The sequence below is a fragment of the Ceratotherium simum genome, chromosome 7 (genome assembly GCF_057802395.1).
Source record: "Ceratotherium simum simum isolate JZ-2026a chromosome 7, ASM5780239v1, whole genome shotgun sequence".
Lineage (NCBI taxonomy): Eukaryota > Metazoa > Chordata > Mammalia > Perissodactyla > Rhinocerotidae > Ceratotherium > Ceratotherium simum.
The window spans coordinates 66,984,917-67,007,581 of record NC_141906.1 but is presented as its reverse complement, the minus strand read 5'-3'; the positions used below and the strand labels follow the sequence as shown (position 1 = coordinate 67,007,581).

The following is a 22,665-nucleotide window of genomic DNA, read 5'->3' as shown; positions in this document are numbered from 1 at the left end:
AATTTTGTCAAATGCTTTTCTGTGTCTATTGAGATAATTGTGTGATTTGTCTTTTTTGGTCTGTTAATACAATAAATTACATTGATTTTTGGAAAAACCAATCTTGCATTCCCAGTCATGATATATTATCCTTTTATATATTATTGTGTTAGATTTGCCTAAGATGTCTGCTATTATTTGTATTAATTGAGTATTTGTTATGCATCCGTTTTATCGCTTTTGTTGAATTTAGCTGTAACTCTTTTTTTTTGCTGTTTTAGTAGTTTCTTAAGGGTCTATAGTATATATCTTAAACTTATTGTAGTCTAACTTTAGGAGAGGAAGGAGTTGCGCATGCGCACACGTGAGAGAGAGAAGGAGAGAGAAGAAGAGAACTCTAAAGATCTTCAGAGGGTCCCCCTTAAATATTCAGATAGGTACTGCCAAGAGCATGCATTTGAGGAAACTACCTGAGGCCGGGAAAGAAACACCTGAAAAGATTATATGCAACAATCTCTGGCACTCATATAGGACTGAGAATAGTATCCATTCCCACTATCCAGAGTGGAAACCATAATTCATACAGCATCAGGGACAGAAACCAGAAAGATTTTGCTTCAGTAGTGGGGAAAATTGACCCTGGATTAAATGCTGCTCTGGTCCTACCTAATAAAGCCTAAAAGCAAACTTCAAAAAAGTCAACCTGTTTCCAAATAACTTGACTGCATCCCAGAACAAAGCTAAGGATTATTTATAGGAAAACAAAAATATCTAGTACCTAATAGGGTACAATTTATAATGCTTGGCATCCAATAAAAAAATCATCAGATATGTAAAGAAGCAGGAAAATTATACCTATAATGAGGAAAATTTTCAATCAATCAAAACCGATCCAAATAGTAGAAATAGTAGACAAAGTCAGAAAAACAGTTATTATAAGTGTATTCCACATGCTCAAAAAGCTAGAGCAAAGATTTAACTATACTATGTGTAAGTAGAGACATGAAAAGTAGAACAAAGACCCAATCTGAATTTCTAAAGATGAAAAAACTACAATATTTGAGATGAAAAATACACTGGATGGCATTACTGTAGTTTAGACATTGTACAAGAAAACATTAGTGAATTTGAAGATATAGCAGTGGAAACAGTTCAAAATGAACCAGATTAAAAAAGGCTAAAAAAATAATGAGAGAACATGTGAACTGTGGTATGAGTGAGCTCTGGTCATCTTGGCGTCCCCACACTCTTGGATCTATTTCCTCAATTCAAGGAGATCACTGAGTTCCACCTGGGTTTCCCCTCCTTCCAGTACAGCCTGGAAGCTTTCTCCAGTAACCTGGGACAATCGTAGGTCTCACTCATCTTCATTTCCCATCTCTCAGGGATCACTCTTCTTTGTTGCCTGATGTCTAAAGTCTTGAGAACCATTGTTTTATAAATTTTGTTCATTTTTTTAGTTGTTTCAGGTGGGAGGGTATATCTTGTCCCTGTTCCTCCAAGTGGATATTGAGTATATTTTTTTTTTATGTATTTTTAATTAGTTTAGTATAGTTTTAATTAATTCAGGCTTATTAAATGTATATTTCAAATCTTCTGTATCCTTTATGATATTTTTGTGTGCTCATTCTACCAGTTACTGAGAAAAATGTGAGAAATTCTTTATTTTTCCTTGCTTCAAATCTTGCTTTTTACATTTTGAGGTCCTGTTATGAAGTGCATACAAATTTAAATGTTTATATCTTCCTGGTGGATTGATCCTTTTGTAATTAGGAAATGTCTTTCTTTATCTCCAGTAATTCTTCTTGCCTTAAAGTCTACTTTGTCTGATCTAAGTATAGCTACACTAGCTTTCTTTTGGTTAGTGTTTGCATAGTATATCTTTTTCTATTCCCTTACTTTACCCTTTCTTTGGTCTTATATTTAAGATGCGTCACTTGTAAGTGGCATATAGTCGTTTCCTTTCATCACAGTTGTTGGAAAGCAATATGAATATTTTCATGTTTTTGCACGGTTAAAGTTTTCTAAGTCTTTCTAAGCAAAGAAAATTGACATGCTATAATAATGGAGAATGTCTCTTTCCCCTAGACACATTTACTCTTCACATTCTAAGGGTGATAGACCTGGAGCTGCTTTTATCCTTTATAATGGAGCCATCTGGTCCTGTTCAAAGGGTAAGTAAACTTAACTACTCCAGAGCCAAATACGTGCATTCCAGAATAGAAAGCTTTTCATTTCTCTTCCCTGAGAAAATTTGTTTGCATTAGAAAGATAAGGTTCCTCTCTCTCTCTCAAGAGGGGAGGAAGGCAGCTGTATGACTGTTCCTAAATAAACACTCAGATTCATAATTTTGGAATTACTCTCCTTTGGTGCCAGAACCCCCTTTGCTTGTACAGGCCTAACCATCGGGCTCTCATTACACCACCCTTAAGGGGGAGAATTGGGCAGAGGGAACCAGTGCAGGTATGGCTGTAAGTAGTAATAGTCTGCCCCAATCCAGAAATCTTGTATTTGTTTTCAGAATACCATAAATAAATAATAGGTATTGAAAACTTCTCTGACAAATTAAAAATTTGCCTGACAATTTTGTTTTCAATAAGATAGCTTAGTATATTTATCCTCTCACGTAATTACTGATATATTTGGGCTTAAACACTATGTTTTCTATTTGTATATTTTACTAAAAGCTCCTTTCATCCTCCTTTTTTTCTTCTTTTGAGTTAATTAAATATGTTTTATTATTTCTATTATTGTGTTAGTTGTATTGTCTTTTGCTATTCTTTCAGTTGCTACTCTTGATATTAAAACATGCATCATTGATTTATCACAATAAATGGAAAATCATTACTTTTTCTACTTTTATCATTTCTATTAAGAGGTTATCCATGTTTTATTGTTACTCATTTGAAAGTAATGTGGGTTTTTTCTTTGGCTGCTTTAAATCTTTCTCTTGGTTTGGGGTTTTCAATATGCCTTTTTCTGGCAAAAATAAGCCAGTTTTGCTATTGATATGCCTAGGTATACATTTATCCTGCTTGAGGTTCTCTGAAAATCTGTAGCTTTATGTCTTTCTTCAGTTTTAGAAAATTCTCAGCCACTATTCTTCAAATGTTATTTATGCCACATTTTTTCCTCCTTTTCTTCTGAGAATCCAGTTTCACATGTGCTAGATCTTTTCAGCATGTTCCATATGTCTCATACTCTTTTCTACATTTCCATCTTTTAAAAATATTCTGTCTTGTTTTCAGTTTGTTATTGTCCTCCAACCTATCATTTCAACCTATTCCTCCCTTTAGCAGTGTCTAATCTCTTGTTAAACCCAAATTATTGATTTTGGTTATATATTTTTAGTTTTAGAATTGTATTTTGGTTCTTTTTAAAGATTCCAGAGTGGTTTTTTTTTCCCTGATATTTCCAATTTTTATCTATTTCCTTGCAGATGTTCACCAATGTATTTTAAAGTCTGTGTCTGAAAACACCAATATTTGGTTCAGCTGTGAATGTGTTTCTATGATCTGTTCTTTATTTTGGTTTTTGGTCATTTTATTCTGTGTCCTAGAATGCCTACTCATTTTTTATTGAATGCCAGGCATTGTTATGAAAAACTGTAGTCTCTGGATGATATTATCTTCTTCTAGTTAAGATTTGGTTAGTCAACTAGAGTAGGGGAAGATCACCTGTATTTGAAGCTGAGTTCTAGTCTCTGTGAAGGTTGGTATATTCTCTACTCACTTTTACTCTTTGGGTTCAGCACTTCCTGGGTCCCAAATGAAACCCTGGGATGTTTACCAGGCTTTGTCCTCCTTGGTGGTCTTTCATTTTTGTCTCCCTAGCACTGTAAGACTACTAAAATCTCTTTGTTTTAGAAGTATAATTGCCATTTAATTTTTTTCCAGAGGACAGTTTCTCTTCAGTCCTTGTGGACTCAGCTCCTTCCTTGGGCTTTGGTGGAGGTCATGGGGCAGGAGGTCATTTACACTGCAGGTCTAAATCAGGGTGAGGGTGTTTAATCCTTTCGGGCTTCACAAGATGGATTCCTGTCTACCTTGCTGTTAATGGCACAATTCACACAGTAATGTAGTTTCACATAAAGCTTGGGAAGCACCTAGGTGTCAAAGACACTCGCTGCAGAAACATCCCTGATGGCTGCAGACTCTACTATATTTCAAATGATGAACTTCTTAATGGCATTGTTGGGGAAGAGGGAGAATCCCCCTCCACCCTTTCCCTTAAAGTTCTTATGGCAGGCCAAATAATTAAAAGACAACTTAGCAGGAGAAAATAAAACAAAGTTTAATAACATGTGTACATAGGAGAAACCAGGGAAACTGAGTTTCTCAACAAATGGCAGAGGTTTCTCACCTTAAATAGATTTAAATCAAGACAAAAGAGGATGTTGGGTGGGGGAGGAGACATCTCTGGGGGATTTCAGAGGGGAAGAAGACAATTCACCTGGAGATGGAAATGCAAATGTTTGTCTGACAACCCTTTACAGGGCCACCTAGAGAATGCGGCCTGGGAGAGAGAATTTTTGATAAGATGGGCTTGTTGGTGCCTTTCCTATTGTAACATCTATTTTACATTATACTACAGCCATCACATGGTAGTGGCTCCTTCCTGAAACAGGCCTTCTATGTTAAATTCTTCAGGCAGTTTGGGAGAGGTCAAATGTCGATCAGAGAAAATAATCAAGGTAAAGAGACATTTCAGGGGGGCCAATTTTGATCTCCCACAGCCTTGTCTTTGGTCATGCATTAGATGCAGTGGGTGCAGTGAACAGGCTGCCTGTGGCCATGACCCTTTTTGGTACGACCATTGTTCCTTTTTTCTTGGTCCACATAAGAATGAGGATCCTATTAGGAAGAAGGTGCAACTTACCCAGCCTCAGCCCCTCTTCTGGCATCTTTGAAGTGAGGACCTGAGAGCTAAAATGTCTTTAATTTCCTAGCCTCATAGCCACTTTTTGGTTACGCTTCTCAGCCCCTAGGCTGCTGCTTATAGAGCACAAATGCCCTGAGGGAAATTGGTATTGAATATTGGACTCACTTCTTTGACCTTCTCTTCTCTCCAGGATCTCAACCTTTATATCCTGGCTGCCTTGGTAGCTCTGAACTCCAATTTGTCTCTTCAGCCTCAAGAGACTGTCAAAAGCTCTGCTTAGCTTCACAGCATCTTAACTACTACTTTATGCTTGTCTTCTCAGCCTCTGCTTGTCTTCCCAGTCTCTGAGCTACTGCATAGGAAGCAGTGAATGCCTCAAGGGAAAAAGCAATCATGAATGTAGAATGCTTCTCAATTCATTTCCCTTCTTTTCGGGATTTTGGCTCATAAGTCCTGGCTGCCTTGGTAGCTCTTTGATGGTTTTTAAAGAGTTGTTTTTGTTTCGTTTTGTTTTTAAGTTTTTATTAGCAGGAGAATTTGTCTGCTACAAACAGGTCTATCACAGACAAGAACATCCATCTTGTAACCTGCTTTTATGAAGGAGTTTTGTGACTGCTACTTTGTGTTAGACATGGAGATTAAGTAGAAAAGGAATTAAATGTGAGGGAGAAGAGTTAGGAAAGGATTAAGTTACTTGACATCCAAAAGGCTTAGCACTGCCACAGTCCACCTTGTTCCTCAGATTAGTGATTAGATTTTGGTCATGCTGCTGGGTTGGAAGGAACCTGGAGGCTGTTTTCAGATATCTGAAGGACTCTACTGTGGCTTTGGCAATGACTGGGGGACATGGGAAGGGAATGGGCCAGGGGAACAGTGGCCAAGGGTATAAATAGAAGGTAAAAAAAAAAGATTTTGGCTTTCTTAAAAGGAGTTATTCTAACAGAGATTGGTTGGAATGAGCATCAATAGGAAATAATGCTTTCCCTATCCATGAAGGCATTAAAGCAGCATTGGTCAACTAGGGATGGGTGCTACAGAGGGGATTAAAATATTGAATGGGATGGGTTGGGTGGCCTAGTACATCCTATATCTGATCATAGGAGGTAAGGAGCTCAATAAATGTTGAAGGAACACATGACCTACAAAGTTCCATCTAATGCTGAGATTCTATGACGTTAGAAGTGAGGAAGTCAGTATGGTGTGGTATAAATATAAAGCACATAGAACTAGAATGTTCTGTTCCCAGAGTAGTTTAGGAAGGAAGGACAGGTAGGATGCCATCTTTTTTATTCCCTCCTCTCACAACCTGAGCTTCAGCTAGCTCTCTAAGTCCTTGTTAAACTTACCATGATAAGCTGAACTCCAGTGCTGAGCATCAGGACCCAGAAGAGGTGTGGATGGATAAAGACATGGATCTTTCTCCATGGTGGTGGGCACTCCTATTTCATGGCCTCCAAAGGGCTGCAGGTACACATTTTGTAGAGCCTGGCGTCCTGTCCTCCTGAGGCAGTTCCAGCCTGCCCTGGGAATGGTGCCAGCCAGGGGGATGTCATGTCCTGGCTGGTCCTCTCCTCCCTCTTCTCTGCGACATTTTCTCAGCCTGAGATGGTACTGCTGCCCTCTCCCTCACAGCAGGCTGGACCAGGCTAATCAGTGCCCCTAGCTTGGGGAGCTCCAGTTAGGCACCCTCCCCCACCCGCTTCCCCAAGCAGTGCTGAGAGTACTGCTCCGACCAGCAGAATCCTGCAAATGGTGCTTCTAAATATTTCATTCAGGCTTAACAACTCAATCTGCCTGCCATTATCCTGAGGGCCCCCGCAGCCCCCAGCCCCTTTCTGATTAACAAAGTAGCCGGCCGGGAAGATCTGCAGAAGCTGTCATTGAAGGCTGCGTGTGCCACTGCTCAGGGCTGGTGGGCCGAGGCGCAGCATTAAGCGGGAAGCATCGATTGCAGCATTAGCTAGCTTTTTACATTCCCAGGCAGACAATGCAAGTACCTTCAATTATCTTCAAAGCAACTGAAGGGAAGGAAATTGGTCTTAGATGTGGTAAATAGACTCCACAAAGTCCGCTGAAGCATGCAAAGATGTGCACACTAGGGACCTGGAGGCCTAGCTACCAAGCCTGCTCCATGGCTGTTCAGAATTCAGACAACCCTTGCAGGGGTCCCAGTCCTTTGACCCCCGCAAAGCCTGGCAGAACATGAGGGGTCTCTGGGCCGGGCTTTCAAGTGCCAAGGAAGCTGCAGGGACGTGGGGAGCAAAGATGGTGCTGAGCTTGGAATCAGAGAGACTTAGATTTCAATTTGGCTCAACTGACGTGTGACTTTGAGCAAGTAACCAAACGTCTTTGAGTCTCATTTTCCTTATTAGTGAAATGAGACTAGTAACATCTACCTTAGAAAAGAGTGATCCTGCTGGACCTTCTTCTATGCCCTCAAAGCATCTTGTACTCATCTTGGTCCCAGGGCTTATCACACTGTTGTGATTGTTGGTTTTCATGTCTGTCTTTCCCATAGGCAAGCAGTCATTAACTTTCTTTTTTAGGGAGACGTCATGACCCCGTGAAGAAGCTGGTGAAAGCCATAGACCCTCTCCCCATTAAAAGCACATGATCATATAATTTGCCTATAATTTCAAGGAACTCATAGGAGCTACACTAGAATCCTGATGCCAGTGTTTGCACAGTGTCTGGCATATGAGTCATAATCAGAATATTATGTTATCTATTGACTGCTTGAATCATTGCAAAGATGTTTTACCAGCTCTATAATATTGGAATTCAGTTCTATCCAAGAAGCATTCATTTGATGAGCACTTATTATGTTGAAGGCCTTAGACTGGGTTCTGTGAAGAATACAAGGACCTGGTCCTGCTCACACGATGGGGAATCAGACATGAACACATATGTCAGAGACTAAAAGGGGTGAGTTTTGGACCATTTGAAACCTCCTGGTAAGGACTTTGCTCCCTTCCCTCCCAGTCCTAGTCTCTGAGATCTTACAGGGTAGGCTGTTGGGGATAGATTGCAGGAGAAGAGGCAAGAGTGTGCTTGTGATAGAGGCCTGGAGGCAGGTGAGAAAGGTGGTGTAGTTAGAAGGCCATTAGTGAACGATCCAGAAGCACAGGCACCACCCTTGGTCCTGGGGCACAGAGCTAAGGGCCCAGCAGCCAGCACCTGCTTGCTCCTGTCTGGTACCCCTGCTGGGTTAACCTATTCAATGAGGACATCATTATGCACAGGCAATTCGCATAACTCTGCCAAGCCTCTGATTGCAGGGCACTCAAGTGCCTGTTGGGGGAAGCTGGTAAGAGAGCATCCCTTTGTCCTTTTCAGACCATGGAGGGAGTGCTGTCTGGGAGGCAGGGCCCAGATCCAGGAGACCTGGATCCCAGGTTGAGTCTAATAGAGTGAATTGGGGCTCCCCACAGGCTTGTTTCATGGGAGTAGCCCATTCCCACCCCACAGTCTGTTGCATCTTCTCTGCTCTTAACAACTTAATTTTAAAACTCCTCATGGAAGTTTTTAAGGAGTTAAATATGTGCCAGCAATGGCTCCTGTTGGGGCTGTTTGGATTTGAAAAGAAAATACTAAGATGTAAAGATATCAATATTTAATTGTCTCTTGAAGCCTGGGTTTTCAAGCAAGCGGCAGAGAGCCAAGAGTCTCCTCTGAGTGTGTATCTGTGTGTGCATGCTTGCGTATGCACATGTGTGCATATGAGTGTGTATGCATGTATGCATGAGTGTTTGTGCATGCATATACACATGTGCATGTGTGTATATGAGTGTGTACATGCATATGCACATGTGTGTGCACGTGCATGCATATGTACACACGCGCATGTGTGTATCTGCATGCACATGCACATATGTGCATGTGTGTATATGAGTGTGTGTGTGTGTGTTTAATGGAGGAGAATTCTTCAAGAGGTTTGTGTATGTTCACTGTTCTATTCCGATTTGCCTTTGCTTTCCACCACCTAAAGAGATAATAAAAGATAGGGCATGAACTCTGTTTTAATTCAACAAACAAATACAGAACACTTGTCTGGATGTCTCTTGTCTTTAAGGCATTTGAGGTCCAGTAGAGGGTAGGTCCTTTACCTAAATCGCCATGCTACCCATTAGACAGACGGGAATAAGCTCCACAAAGGTGGGCAAATATTGTGGAGCTGACTTGCAGGGTGGCTGCTCTGTCCTCAGAAACTGGCTCACTGGAGGGGCTCACACAGCCAGAGCCCATCCCTTCATGTGCCTTGCATAGTTCCCGGAACATGGCAGATGCTCAATAAATCTGTGTTGAATGGTTGTTGGACTCCTTAAACATTCCCTCTAGCTCTGTGGTCATTTCTGCCCACACTGCCTCCCCCAGACACTTGGCAGTTTCCCAGAAAAAGATAAATGCAACCCAGAAGATGAAAAGAGACCCGGAGTGGTTAATGGGGCCCTGAGAATTGCAGAAGTTTGGAGTGGAAGGGACTGAGTATAGATGTAGAGTCACTTGCCCTCCTTTACTCAGCACCATCAATGGGACTTGGATGAGACCCTGGGAGGAAACTCCTGGTCTCCTGATGCGGAGAGTTTGTGAGGTGTCCACCTGGGACCCTTTTAGGGAATGAGAACTACAAGGTTCTCAGAGACAGGGGCAAGAACAAGATGACCTCTTTATTTCCTCCCAATATGGGGTCGTCCTCTACACCTCGGTCTTATAAAGGTACTGAGAAAGACATTGGTCAGTGCTTCCAGGATTTTCTTGTGCCATTAGCGGGAATAAAAGGACCTGAGAAATATAAACAGAAAATACCCAATAATTGGCCAACCATGCCTTCACGGAGCTTCACTGAGCTTCACTGGGACCTGATGAATTTTTCCCCTGGAGGATTCCAGAGACCTCAGGGGATGTCAGACAGGCCTGGGTTAGAAAAAGGGAGTGTGGTACCACACTGTGCCCGAGTCTGGGTTCCAAACAAGATAATATAAAGTAATACACAATCTAGGTGCCAGGAATCTTCCAGCACTTCCAGAGAAGAAAGAAGCAACTGGAGTTTCAGAAAGGGCATAGGCGAGCAAGAGGCTACCATAGAATCTTCGAGTCCTTTAAGCTGTGAGGATTGAGAATTGGAAGGAGGGTAGGGAGAGATGGTAAGAAGGAAGCAAGACCCCCTCCCTGCCCAACTCTAGGGAGCACCACATATGGTATGTGAAGAGCAAACTCTGTAGTTGTGCCCCAGAGGCCTCCAGTCACACAGTGCTGAACAGAGCTCCCTGGAGGTGGGCAATGTGGAAGATAGAAAACTGGTCAAGAAGCCATTAATACCATTTCACCTGCTTCAGGGCAAGTCAGCACCCAGACCACTCATGCAGCTGACCACCTCAGTGGCTTTGATGTTTCACCTTGCAGTGACTGCTACTTAAGTAAAGTCTCTCTTGCTACGATATGTAAAAGACTCTGGTCTCGTCTGCACAGAGATGGGGTGCTAGCACTCAGTATCCTTATATCAGGGGTTCTCAGTTCTCAATCTCTATTGGGTTGCAAACCTCTTGGAGAATCTATTAAAATCCATAGGCCGTCTTCCCCCTCAAAATGCACATACTTACATAGGTAGACAATTTGGCATATAACTTCAGGGCATTTATGGACCTCGTGGAACCCATCGACGATCCCATTAGTAAGATACCTGCCTCAGAAGAACATTTATGAGCTTTTAGGACAAGATAATGTTTTTGAATAGCATTTTGCAGGTTCCAAAGCACTTTCACCATGCATTGTGTTAATTAATCTCCATAGTAACCCTGTTGAGATAGGAGTTATTATATTATCATCCTTATTCTACAGATAAAGAAACCTAGCCTCAAAGGGATTACGTCATTTTCCCACAGCTAGTAGGAGGTGAAGTCAAAACTGGAGTCCAGGTCCTCTGCCTGTGCTCCTGCAAACTTGCACCAGGTCATGCTTGCGACTTCCCTTCGAGCTTTCTCCACTTTTCACAGCTGGGTTAGCCTAAGGCTTCCTTGTGAACCTTGTGTCTATTCTTGTTTTGTGAGATGTGTGATTGGTAGAGACCGGGGTGTCTGGCTCTGAGAATGACCAGAGACTCCTTAAGGCAGGAGAGGGGACCAGTGGGGAGACTGGGCTTCAGGTCCTAAGGCTGTTTTCTAAGTTAGTGATTGCACTTGACATTCCTCCAGCACATCTATGACCCCACGTGATGTCAGGGAGGAATCCAGGAGTTACAAGATTCTAGGACTGGAGGTGACCCATGAGTTCATTATTCAATTCTTCTTCCTAGATCTCCAAATCCATGTGGAGGAAAACATTTCTTCCATCTCCATGCTCTCTGCATCTGAGTGGCCAATATAGCTATGCCCCTAAATGACATTTCAAGCTTCCTTTGAAAATTAGCAAGAGCTCCCCTTGCCTGATTTCTTAAACCTGTGGCTTGGCAGACAGTAGTGACATTAAAACAACTTTCTCTTTAATTCCCTTCCATAGATTTCCAAGGGAGTTTTTATAATATCATTTGCTCAATTCAATTCTAATGAATATGGATTAATTTTCTGCATTATAGCTATTGATCTTCAGCCATTGATCTGAGGAAGGGAGTGTTACTGCTCATAAATCCCTCCGTTCTGATTGAGGGTTCCCGGGGGGCAGAGATGGGGAGGTGGAAGTAGCAAGAGATGGAGTAGCTCGAGGGGTAGGTTAGTTCCAGAAGGGTGAGGCTGGGGAGATGACTGTGCAGGATGGGGATGGAGGGGTGAAGACCCTGTTGGTCACTTTATGCTCCATCCAAATAATCCTGTTCACTCTTCTCCCTCCACCCCAAGGTTTCCCAGGTCTGGGCCTTTGCTTATGCTGTGCTTCCTGCCTCTAATGCCCTTCCTTCTTTTTTTTTTTTTTAGATTTTTTATTTATTTATTTATTTTTTTCCCCCCAAAGCCCCAGTAGATAGTTGTATGTCATAGCTGCACATCCTTCTAGTTGCTGTATGTGGGACGCGGCCTCAGCATGGCTGGAGAAGCGGTCTGTCGGTGCGCGCCCGGGATCCGAACCCGGACCGCCAGCAGCAGAGCGCGCGCACTTAACCGCTAAGCCACGGGTAATGCCCTTCCTTCTTTCTTTCCTACCTGTTCAAACTCTACCTACCCTTCCAAACCCAGGCCCAGTGCCATATTTTTCACGAGGCTTTTCCTGGTTCTCTCCCCACCTACTGCTAATTAGAATTTCTCAGTCTTTTACATTCCTACATTGCTTTCTCTCTTAGGGCGCTTAACACTTCGTTATGTACACATCTTAATTTCTGGACTGCAAACTCCTTGAAGGCAGGCACATCATCTGTCTCATTTAATACTATGAGCCCAGCCAGCCTCTAGCACAGCACAGACTCATTTAAATACTTATTGAATGGATGAGAAGTTTGAGATCACAGGGGATAGGTAGGGGGCTTACTTAAAAGCCCTTCCTTCTGTGCCTGGTGGTCTTTGCATAAGGAAGCCCTTAAGCTATACCTGTGTTCTCCCCGTAACTAGCCTTCTTTCTTCAATTTCACCATTTACTGTTTTATAATAAAATGGAGTAGGTTAAGGACAAGGTTGTTGTCTTAATCCATTCTGGCTTCCACAACAGAATGGCATAGACTGAGTGGTTTATAAACAACAGAAATGTACTTCTCACAGTTCTGGAGGCTGGAAGTTTAAGATCAGGGTGCCAACATGGTCCAGTTCTGGTGAGACCCTCTTCTGGTTGCAGACTATTGATTCTCTCTGTGTTGTCACGTGATGGACAGGGAGATGGAGGTCTCTCTGGCCTCTTTTGTAAGGGCACTAATCCCATTTCGCAGGGCTCCACCCTCACGACCTCATCACCTCCCAATAGCCCATCTCCTAATATCATCATCTTGAGGGGTAGGATCTCAACATATGAATTTTGGGGGGATGCATTCAGTCCATAGCAGTTATCCTGTGAGACTCCTTATTCCCATTAGATTCACAGCACTAAGTTGCCAATCAAGTTATTCTCAAGTAAAAAGAGTAGATATTTCTGCTGAAAAGAGAAGGGCCTGGCAGTTTTTGCTTTCTATATTTGGCTCTGCAGTTATTGAATGGATTCATTATGTTCACTTATTGATGAGAATACCCTATTCTCACTGAGGCCCATCTCTGATTTCTCCTTTTATGAACTTCTCTCTTTTCTACCAATTTCTCTCTTCTAGCCCCCATCAGCCTCTACTCTCCCCTTTCTCAACCTTCCACCTCCTTAGTCAAAATTCCCCCACCCTCTGTTAACCTACACAACATAATGGTGGTAGTGGTGATAGCAATGATGGGGGTGGAGGATGCCTCCTCTGGGTGACTAAAAGATGCAAGTTTTGCCCTCAGAGGAGAACTGGCAAGGCAAGGAGAGGAAGGAATAGTTCTGTAGATTTTGAGACACCTTTTTCTCAGCAAGAATTTTAAGATGGAGAGGGAAAATTTTGGACTGGAAGAACATTCCAATATGGCTTCCAGATATCGCTCCTGAAATACTGCCGTTTCCATATCACTCCTCAGCTTAAAACCTTTCCAAGTCAATCCTCTCAACAGCATAAAATAAAACTCTTTGTGGTCCATTCAAAGCCTGACCTAACCTATATCTCTAGCTCCATCCCTCATTCCTCACCTTTGGTTCAAAGAGTGGTCTTATCATGACTCCTAGAATAAGTAGATAACATAGAAGCAGAAACCACATGATGAATGGGGAGCTATAGGTAGTCCTGATGCTACTGGAGCATAACGTTCGGTGGAGGCCAGATTCAAAGGTGGGGCTTCCACCTTTGTTTGCCACCTCATTGTAGAGATCCCCCTTGAGAGGTGTATGAGTCAGGGTCTAATCAAGAGACAGAAGCCATACCAGGTATTTTGAAAAGTTTAAACACAGAGAATTAACGTAAAGAATGATTAAGTAGCTCAGAAGAATTGCTCATTAACTGAAAAGGCCAAAGGGAACACTAGGGTATCATGGAAGTAGCGCCTACAGGAAGAACTGGGGGAACAGATGGAGGAGGTTGGAGTTATTGAAACCTAGAACTTTGAAAGAGGGGACCCACAGAGCTGAAAGTTAAACATCTGAGGAAAGGGAACTGCTGGCTGGGACTGGTGTCACTGAGTTTCGGGGAGGGGCCTGGTGGTGTTGGGACTCAATCCTTCTGAGGAAGAGGGTCCAGCTGGCTGGGACTGGTGTCTCCGAGGGGGCAGAGGGAGGCTGTATTGGAAAAACTTCAAACCGTATTCACCTGCTGCCTTGAAACAGATTGCCACAGCTGGGTAAACAAGTCTGCCAGAAATAGGAAGAAAACAGGGCACCAAGAGGAAGGACCAAGGTCTCTATTCCTCCTCCAGCCCTGCAGGTGTCCTCCAATATCCCCAACTGACCGAGTCGGACAGGGAGACAGTGCACAGCAGAAGGCCCAGTATCGCAAAGCGGAGGTTAGAAGGATGGGTTCAAATTGGAAAGACAATTGTTCGCCTGGTCCAGGTTATTCCTTTGGATACTCAGTATCCATATACTCCTTTCTACACAAATTTGAACTCCCTACAACCAGAAAAAAATTGTCCTTTCACCTAACAAGAGGCAACCACGTTTTGTACAAAGAAAGACATTCTCATCTTCTCCTCGAGATGAGGAGATGCAAAGTTTCAGCAGTTGTTTTATTCATCTCTGGGAGACAGTCCCACCATCTGTTAGCAGGTCGCATGGACTACTCTCCTCAAAGGAGAGTTTCATTATCTGAGTATTTTCTTCCTTAAAGAGTAAATTGCAAATTTAACCTCCAACAGCTTGTATGACATAATAAGGGAAGGAAGACAGAAAATAAAATAATATACACACACAGACAGAAAGAAGAAAATATGCATAACTGCTACAGTCCTTGTTTGTGCAATTGGTCATAAAGTATATATACATATATGTTAATTATATATAAAGTTATACACAAAATTACATATGTATATATATATAATCTTCCCTCTTCTACTACAAGCTTATGTGTTTTCATCATTCTCATCCAGGATACCCTCTGGTCAGTGTTTTTTACCTGGGGGTGTGGTGGAGTGACACAAACCTTCATTCCTGAGTCCTTAGAGATTCTGTGTATTTTCGGTTGCTATGGTTTTCCAATGACGTTTACTATTGGACACGGAGGTAGTGAGGGATGCCCCCGAGAATCCCCTAGGCTCCAGACATTCTCATCTCTGCAACTGAATTTCCTCTAGGTGTCAATCACCCCAACTAGTAAAGTGAGTCCCCTTGTTTTCCTGTTGCTTCAGTGGCACAAGGACCCCGGAATGGTGAGGGGGAAGTCTCAACTTCACTGGAACCATTGGTGTTTATTCCGGTGGAAGATTTTTCTCCCTTAGGAACCAAGACCTCCAAACTAGCAGAGCTCAAAGTTGCAGTGACAGGAAGCAAAAATTCTGTGAGTTTTTGGGTGTCACAGTAAGAAGAGCCACTCCCTCTTCCAAACCTTGATTCTGAGATCTCTACATACTAGTCATGGAAGAAATAGCACCATATATTGGTCACTGAGTCAAACCATATAGGTGCTGCAAGATAGACCCCATTATTTCAGAGGGCCATCTCCCAACTGGGACCACAGCTGAGACTCCGGTAGCCCACTTCACCATTCTTTTGGGCCAGTTGTTTCTGGGTGATGAGGTGTGTAATAAGAGTGAATTCTAGGGGCCTGAGCCCATTGCCACACTTCTGTTGCTGGCAAATGAATTCCTTGATTAGAAGCAATGTTGTGAGGAATACCATGATGGTGAATAAGTTTTGTAAGTCCATGGATGGTGGTGTTAGCAGAAGCATTAGAAGCGAGGATAGCCAATCCAAACCCAGAATATCTGTCTATCCCAATGAGGACCACTCTCTGCCCCCTCTATGATGGAAGAGGTCCGATGTAATCAAACTGCCACTGGTCTCCCCAGGAAATGGTGCCGTATAGGAGGCACCGTTTGTTGATCTCTGCTCTTGGCAGGTTAGGCACCCGGCAGGAATGATAAGCAAGTCAGCCTTGGTGAGAGGAAGTACGTGTTGTCAACCTCCCGAGTAGCCTCCATCCATGCCACCATGACCACTTTGTACTTAGGTCCATTGAACAAGCACTAAGGGGGCTGGGGAAGAGTCTGACATGCAAAGAATGTGAGCATTCATATGGCACACAAATATGCTCCTAGCCTCACAGCTGGCACAAGGACCACCCCAATTAAAGGTCACTACATTGGCAAGGAAAGCCCTTCTCCAACCTCTGAGGCTTCTAAGACAGTGTGTATTGGTAAAGCTAGATTAAAGCTCGACAGTGGGGTCTGTCCACCTGGCCTTCCTTGAGGAAGTATTTTTTTCTCGGGAGCTTTTGTATCGTTGTCTGACTGTATAATTAATTTCTTTGGCACTTAGCTCTGGCTGCCTTGTGTTATTCTTTACTTGAAAATATATGCTTAAAGACAAGTTTAAATTAGTCCTTGAGGGTAGCAACCATGGTGTATATATCTTTACCAGAGGCTCACTCTGTGGTTCTTACTCAGGACAGTAAACAGCAAGATGCAGGGAAAGTTTAATGTTTAAGAGGAGAAGCCCCAGATTTGAGGCCTCATCTTCTGCTTCCTCTCCATGTGACCTTAGACAAGTCTTAGCAGGCTCCCTATGACTCCCATCACAGATTCTGCCTGAACAACACGCTACTGCTTGATGTTTATCGCCTCCATGCTTTGCTTATATTGAACCTTTCTCATTTTAATGAAAGAAGGTGACTTCTTTCTTACCTAAGTGGAGGTACAAGTCCAATAAGTTACAGAGTTCCCTTCAAAGCAGAGTCTAGTCACAATCTCTGAAAAGACTCAAGGCAAGCAAGTAGTAAAGCAAGCTACTGTCCCTTAGTTGGTCCCAAAGTTGTAATTGATATTCATCACTTTCCTCTCCTTCCAGCCATTCTAGATTTTCCTAGCATTCTGACTGGTCTTGGTAAGGATGCCCAGCCTTTCATCCATGAGGCTTCTAAGCCCTTAGTAGCCCTTGTTTGGCTGTGTTTTCTATAATTGCATATTTAATGTTATCTCTGGGCACGAAAGCACCAAGTGATATACCTGTGGACGCCCTGGGTACCAGACATGCTCCTCCCTGCCCTTATTGTGTAGCAGCAACTTTAACACCTCATGATAATTAGGTAGGTTTCCCTGCCATTAAATTAACACTTTTCTTTGCCTATTAGTCCACTGACATGAGGAACCCAAAATAGGCAGATGATAGTCACAGCTTTCAGTTCAGTGGAATCCATACTGTGACCCCTGACAAAAGTATTCTGCCCCTGGGAATCCCTCTAACCTGGCTGAGTGTAATGTTGTGGAGTAAGGAAGGACAAATTCTGTATATGGGTGACTGGAAGTGATGGTGAGAGTAACCACTTCTACTTCTACCCTTTGATTCCCACGTCCATAAATTCTAGCTATTGCGGTGTGGTAACACCATATGTAGGTCATTATTTTAACACACAATGTATCTTGGAGGACAGTACCTCAATCCACAGAGTACTAACCATTAGCTGGCATCTTAGTGGGAACATTAAAGACTAGTCCACTAATAGATTGGACTGGCTGTTTCCGGGTGATGGGGTACCTGGTTAGACCAGTGTATCCCATGATCATAGTCATGTGCCCATTGGTGCACCTCCTTTGACATAAAATAAGAGCTTTGATTCAAGCCGGTGTTGTATAGAAGACCATGTTGATAGGTTAGGCATACTGTAAGCCCTTGGATGGTAGTGCCAGTAGAGTTATTGTAGGCAGGGAAGGCAAACTCATATCAAGAGTATCAATTCTGGTAAGGACAAATTGATATCTCCTCCAGGGTGCATGGGGTCTGATGTAATAGAAGATCTCCAAGTGGCTGGCTGTCTCCTCCTCCTGAGAAATTGTGCCATATCAAGCGTTCAGGGTAGGTTTCTGCTGCTGATGTGTCAGGCAGTTATCAGTGGAAATAGCGAAATCAATCATAATAAGAGGAAGCCTAGGGCCGGCTCCGTGGCTTAGCGGTTAAGTGCGCGCGCTCTGATGCTGGCGGCCCGGGTTCGGATCCCGGGCGCGCCCCGAGGCACCACTTCTCCGTCCAACGCGAGGCCGAGTCCCACGTACAGCAACTAGAAGGATGTGAACCTATGACATGCAACTATCTACTGGGGCTTTGGGGGGAAAAAAATGAATAAATAAAATCTTTAAAAAAAAAAAAAAAAAGAGGAAGCCTATGCTTTTGGGCTCATGTGTAGTTTCCATCCTTGCCACACTGTCACTCCATTCATGAGATCATTGCATCAGCACTGGTTGGCTGAGGAGACAGGGTGGCTGATTTCACAGGACAAGTCTACCTGGTTGTTGAGGGCCGCTTCTATAGTGGGTGAGCTCTGCTGAGCATGAGGAGATACCAAGATCTACATGCTTTCTGCCCACCTCACAGATCCATTTGTGTATTTCTTCACCAGCCCGCCTTGTCCCTGATCGTCCAACTCTTTTCCTTCCAGGCTCCTTCCAGCCAAGCCATCTGCTATCCTGGAGTCGTGTATATATACCGCTCCAGTTTCTTTTTCTCTACCTACAGTAAATGATGAAGCATAGCGTTCCTGTCTGCCCACTGGGAATATTTACCACTGAGAAAATTTCCTTTAGTCACTCTCGAGTAAGGCTTTAATGCAACTGCAGTTTTTGGCTAGTACTAGCACACTGCACTTTTTATAAACCAGCCTGAGGTCTTGTTTTCCTTGGTTACTCATAGGAACTTCTCTACCCCATGAGGTAATAAACATGGCGTAGAGGCATCAGTGAATAGACGTAGGAGACATGGGAGTCTGGCTCACCTATTAGTGTAATTTACTTGTATCTTCTGGACCTGCTCTGCCTCAGTCTAAAATGTGCCATTTGCATTGTTTGGTGGATTGCTATTATACCCACTCAACCTTATAACTGGTGGATTTGGTAATACCCACATCATAATGGGAAGCTCTGGTTACATAGTTCCTTGATTTCACGTGGATTCAGTCTCTACTAGGAGCCAGTAGCATGCCAGGAGATCTCTCCAGTTGGTACTTGCAAAAGATTCCACAAACACCCTTATACACCATGGATCCCTCTCTCTGCCTCTGGTTCATATGGTCTGAGTAGCAGGACAGCTTGCACCTACAGCCTGGATATGCTGCAGAGGCTGTTCTTGTTGAAGGCCTTCCAAGTCACCTGATAATGGATGAAAACAGTATTCCCAAGCATAGTTTCTATACCAAATGCATGTCTCTCTTTCAGTGGTAGAAGGTATGAGAGACAAGAACTTGTCATTTATCTTTGAGAAAATGTCTCAACCTGCCCCAGACCACCTGAATCCTAAGAACTTCATTATATGGCAGGATCCTGAGTCTTCATGGAATTTCTTATTTGTCGTACTCATTTTTCTTACTGGGTATCTATAGTAGTGCTTCTGAAAGTGTGGTTTGTGGACTGGTGCTGCATTGTGAACTGTTTGTTCCTGTTCTGCAATGAGATAAATGCAGAAATTGAGAGGTAAGCTTTTAGGAAATTTTATAGCAATTTGACATTGCTGTGACATCTATGTTCATGGTTAGTGGATTTGCCTTATTTAACCAGGTTAGACCAGTGTGAGTTTTATTGAACTCACACGAGCTGTGTATATGGAATATGATATTTTAAGGTTAGTTTGTCGATTGTAATCCCTGGGTGTAAAACCATGAATGTATTTCTTTTGTTAAAAGAAAATCTAAGTTTAAGTATAATTTTACAGGATAAAGTATTGGGACGGGCTAAGGAGAACTGAAGAATGATTTTGAAAATACAGCATCACTTGTTTCATTTTGGAGAAAAGTTAAAAATAAATACCCTGAGCTTGCTTGAAGCGATTTTAAAATCTTTTTTTTCATTCCTGGCCACATGCCTCTATAAAATTGGTTTCTTCACTGTGAGTGTTATATAATTAAATAAATCACAGAAATGGTTTAGATATATCTTATTCCTTACGAGTGAGATTATCATCAATCCAACCTAGTTTACATAATTTTACAAGCAAGAAGCAAGTGTGCATAAAGCTATTTAATATAGGGGAATCAATATTTCACTCATAACTTTTATTTAGTTATAAATGAAGAATGACAAAAAGTTTTGAGTGTAATAGTGATTTTTTATATTAATAATCTAATGCATATTTTCAATGAACATGTGGACAGTTTTTGCAATTCTTTTTTCCTGTTATATATTTTTTCTGCTTATATTTATCAAAATGTAATTTTATATTTATTGAACCTAATAATTTAAAAATTGTTTTGTATGTCTGTTTTTAATTTTGTATTTCTATTAATTAATTCTTATTAAAGTTTATAAAAGTTTCAATCTGTAACGAATTGAAAAAAAGAAAAAACCTGGCCCTTGACAGATTGTTTGAAAAGCACTCATCTAGAATACTTGCTGCGTCAACTCATCAATATAATCAGCAACATTGTGGACCACTGTGAAGGTCTGCAGAATGTCAAGACAAGCAAGGTACTTGTGGCCTGCACTGTGGGGAAGAGTTAACACAGCCTTTGGGAAATATAGTGCCTGTGTACTGCTGCCCTCACCATGTAAATGCAAACTATTTTTTTAAAATCTTTTCTACTGATGGGGATCAAGAACACATTTGCCAGATCAGTAGCTATATTCCAAACTGGGTTGATTTAATCCTTTATAGATACTGCATCTGCCACATTAGCCGTAACCACCTACTTATGTTTACAGTCATGTACCATCATCTGTCGCAGTCAACCAGGTTTTCACAGGGCTAAGAGCCGTAATTAAAAAGGGATATGATGTGGACTGTCACCCTCACACCTTATAATTCTTTGCTGGTGGTAGAAACTTCTGCAATACCCCCGGTTGCAGCATTTTTTCTGAAGTGCTATCTTGGCCAGAGGTGAGAGTGGGGAGTTTCAGGGGCTTCCACTTGACTTTTTTTGCCTACCTTAATAGCCTTTACTCCACAAGTCGAGGAATCAATATAAGTGTTTGATCAGATGCCAAAAATAACCACGGAATGGCTTGATAGGCTCAATGGACTCACTGTAGACGGGCTCAGGCCCAAACTCCATTTATCATCTGTCCCTTAGAAATCTCTAATCAGACGATCATGATGACGTTTTGAGTCCCTGGTATCAGAGTCAGCTCAAATCCTGTATCTAATGGTCCTTGAAGAGTCAAGTATTTCCTTTTCCCTAGGGCACAATCATCCTGGCAGATGTCCTCATGTCACTTTGGGGGAGGATTGGGGTAGTACATGCTGTATATACTTGTAGTGACATTGTAGGATCTTTTCACAATATGACAGACTCCATTTCATCTATGGTCTCTGAGTCTGCCCAATCTGGAAATTGTGTGAAGGACTATAAATTTCCATTGTGGCAGCTGATGGCAGCCTTCTGCTTGCCAGCCCTTTTTTTTTTTTTTTTTAAATTATATAAGCAGCATGATGCCACAGGTAGCTTTCTATTTCTCTATGATTAGCCAACCACAGATTCCTGCAGCTCAAGCCCCCCCTGATTGCCTCAGACCTTGCAAACTGTTTTGGTAATTATACCCACTTTAATGCTGATGGTTAAGTGCTGCTACCTGTCCTGTGTCATTTAAAATCCCAGCACCCCTAATTCTATCAGTAAAGGCTCAATCAGAGAAGCTGAACAAGGAGGAGACATATATTAAGAGATTTATTATAAGGAATGACACACGTGATTGTGGTGGCTAGCTAGGCAAGTCTGGAATCTGGAGGGGAGGCTGTTGGGAAGGGCCAGCTGGAACTCTGGCATGGGCTGAAGCTGCTGTTTACAGGCAGAATTCCTTCTCTCAGGGAAGCTTCAGCCCTGCATTTAAGGCCTTTCAGCTGATTAAATCAGGCCTGCTCAGATTATCTAGCATGATCTTTCTTAATGTCAACTGATTATGGACTTTAATCATATCCACAAAATATCTTTATGCCAACATCTAGATTAGTGTTCTATTGAATAGTGGGGACTGCAGCTTAGCTAAGTTGACACGTCAAAAAGACCATCACAGACCACTCCTTGCCCACTTGGCACCCACACACATCTCCTTAAACCAAATAAAGACAATAACAAAGTCATACTTCTGCCTAACATGATACAGCTATTCTGAGAACAACCAAGAACATATGCTTTCCCCAGAAGAGATTGCACAATCCTTAGATGGTATTCACTCTTCTTTGTTTTGTATTTTAAATACTGAGATACAAAGTTAACTATTATTAACATGTCTGATGTCAGATGATAAGGGAATAAGAGAAGGAAAAATATGATATGTATTTGTATATTATATACTTATATTAATATATTTATTTGTATGATAAATAGAAATATGTATATCTACATTTATTATAAATTATAATTATATATTATAAATGTTATAATATAAATATATTATATATTTATATTAATATATTAATATTAAAATATATTTTTCATAACAAAATAAGGAAGAAATACTCATAACTATTACAATGTTTGTTTTTAAAATTGGTCTCATGGTCATAGCTGGTATGTGTAACTACCTTCTTCTACCCATTCTACATTCCTTTTATCCTCAACCAGCATCTTAGCTGATCGTAGTTCTTTGCCTGATAGAGTGACCCAAACATGCATTTCTGAAGGGTCTGGGGCCATTAGCAGTCCTGCTTGAATTGAGTTGCTGTAGTTTTCCATTGACTTTAATCACAGCATATGGGAGTACTAACAG

At 42.0% G+C, this 22,665-nt stretch overlaps 1 pseudogene; it reads right to left on the bottom strand.

Annotated features, from left to right (window-relative positions):
- Positions 1 to 3,986: 3,986 nt before the first annotated feature.
- Positions 3,987 to 6,237, bottom strand: LOC147916693 (small ribosomal subunit protein eS26 pseudogene; annotated as a pseudogene).
- Positions 6,238 to 22,665: the final 16,428 nt, after the last annotated feature.